Below are 2,840 nucleotides of genomic sequence, written 5' to 3' on the forward strand. Positions count from 1 at the left end.
GGGGGGGGATGGCAGGAGATTTTTTTTAAATTGGATTTCCACAAGAGGAACCAGTTAAAAGGTTGATAGAGGAGCTATGGTGGAATCCTAGAACATTCAGCACACAAAGGCAGGCAGGAAAGGAGCAAATGAAAAACAAACAAACAGATGGGACGAAGAGAAAACAAATATCAAGATGGCAGACTTAAGGTCATCAACATGAATGACTGCTGCAAGTAGACTAAAACCCCCCATTCAAAGTTAGGAAGTGTTAAAATGGATCAGAAAGCAAGACCCATCTCTATATTAATAAGACATACATTATAAAGTTGAGAGTAAAAAGATCCAAGATATAAACTATGAAAACACTAAGCATAATAAAGCCAGTGTGGCAATATTAATGTTAGGCAAAGCACATTTCAGGACAAAGAATATAATCAGAGACAAAATAGAGATATTCCATAATGATAAAAGGGCCAATTCTTTGAAGAGACACAATCATGCTAAATATATTTGTACCCATTAACACAGATCTAACAAGTTTCATGACACAGCTAGCAAAACTAGAAAAAATTAAACGAGGAGTAGGCAGAGCCACAATCAGCCAAAGATTTTAATATCCCTCTCTCAGCAGTTAATAGAAAGAGTGGACCAAAAAATCAGTAATGATAAAGAGGACTTGAACTCCACTAAAATAGCGAAGCCAAGAAATTGTGTTATGTTAAAGAGGTAAGATTTGATCACCTTAACCCTTTCTTTGGAAGCACCTCATTTATAGGTGTTACTTGATAAGCAACATCTGCCTGTAGACATTTTGATGTGGTGGTGATTGGGATATGGTCTGTAGAAATCAACTAAAAATTGCTCCCATGTGCCACTTGAGGTGGGAGCCCTGAGGTCACAGAAATACTACACAGTCTTTATGCTTTAGGATGTCTTGATGTGCCAGTGTTGTGAAGTATTTATTAATGTGACATTATAGTATAGGCAGAAACTCTGATCTTTTCTCTTGTAAACTATAACAACTCAAGCAGCTTCTTAACACTGATTGAGTGATTTCATCTCTTTGGGTTAGATGAGCGAGCTTTAGCTGAACCCAACAGCTTCTTCCAATGTTACTTTGTGGGCAGAGAGCAAACTCCAGTCCCTTAGGAACAAGGTTGCCAGACTTGGCAAAGAGAAATACAGAGTGCCCAGCTAAATTTGAATTTCAGATAAACAACAGAGACTTTTTTACTTTGGGACATATTTACACTAAAATATATGTGAAATTAAAATTTCAGCAGGCCTTCTGGAAATGATGTTTTCATGTAAGCAGTTCTTCTTTTTTTTAAAGATTATTTTTTAATTTATTTGACAGAGAGAAAGAGAGAGAGAGACAGTGAGAGTGGGAACACGAGCAGGGGGAGTGGGAGAAGGAGAAGCAGGTTTCCCGCCGAGCAAGGAGCCTGATGCGGGGTTCTATCCCAGGACCCTGGGATCATGACCTGAACCGAAGGCAGACGCTTAACTGACTGAGCCACCCAGGTGCCCCAATATAAGCAGTTCTAATTCAAATACCAAAGTCAAACAAACGCCTGTTTTCAGGGAGATCTCTCCTTTGATGCAAAACTATAGTCCTTGTAAAATATGATGGGGCAATAAAAAGATGATGGAAAAGGGTCACTCTAAAGGTCATCTTTTTATTTAAATATTTCATGATGATGCACGTACAAATATAATCTCCTAAGGAACAAATGTAAAACCTAATACAAATCACCATTTCAGGTACAAAAAAAACCATTTAGAAAATGTGATTATGCTACATACAAGAGAGACAGGTTAGGTTTTCTGAGTCTGTCCAAGGAGTATGGTTAAGACCAAGTTTGGATTTTTGGAGTCCACAGATCATATTCACATTTCACACGGTAGTGAAATTCCTGTTGCATACATAGCAAAATATAACTACTAAATATATAATGGGGGGGGAAGCAACAATTACTAAGTAGAGGACTGACCTTCACCTTGGCCACACACTTAATGATATTTAAAAATATATGCCTTTTGCCCATATACAGACGGTAGGAGCAAAACATATCAATCTTTTGTTAAGTTAGCTGTACCAAATTAGAAGATAATGTATCCTGAGTTTGTAAAAATAGTATAATATTCTAAAAAGTAAAGTGATCTTATATTTATGAATTTTGCCCTGGATTATTCAACTGAATTTGAAGTGTTCATTATTTTCATGATTTTGGGGGGACACAGGGAAGCAATAATGTTATTTTTATGGTCATACAACACACACGCACAGAGACCTACAACGTGTGTTCTTTACTGTGTCAATGTCTCCAAATTCAATCATCCTAAAACAGATTAAAAGGCCAGGCCTCTAGTCATCAAACAGTCGTCCAGACTGTGCACGTGGTTTTGGAGAAATGAGGTATTGATAATCTGCTAGGGGCTGTCAAGTATGGGATACAGAACGGCAACGTTCAAGGTGAATGCAGTAGGGCCAAGAGGCCCAGTCAGCTTCATGGGTGGCTGGACCAGACAGCTGAAGCCCTGGCTACTCTGTGTCCATTTGGTGAACTCTTGGAAGCCGGACTGACTCTCTAATTTGCTTTGTGAATATTGTTTGGCCATAGCTCACTAAAAGGCACTTAAGACATCGCATCGTCCTTATGCCTTCAGCAAACCCTGGAGCATTTCTGAAGCCCATCCCCGGAGGCTGGGACGGCAAGGCTGGTTGTGTATTAGTGACTGAGAAGAGTTTTAAGCCCGATGTGTATGTCTCGTAAGTCTACAGGCTCATCAGAAGACAGGCCCATTGAAACCGTGAAATGGGACTCCGGGTCAGAGTAAGAATGGCGGACTACAGT

The sequence above is a fragment of the Eumetopias jubatus genome, unplaced genomic scaffold (assembly GCF_037043125.1).
Source record: "Eumetopias jubatus isolate StellerSeaLion01/CBP00866 unplaced genomic scaffold, mEumJub1_p1.0 scaffold_16, whole genome shotgun sequence".
Classification (NCBI taxonomy): domain Eukaryota; kingdom Metazoa; phylum Chordata; class Mammalia; order Carnivora; family Otariidae; genus Eumetopias; species Eumetopias jubatus.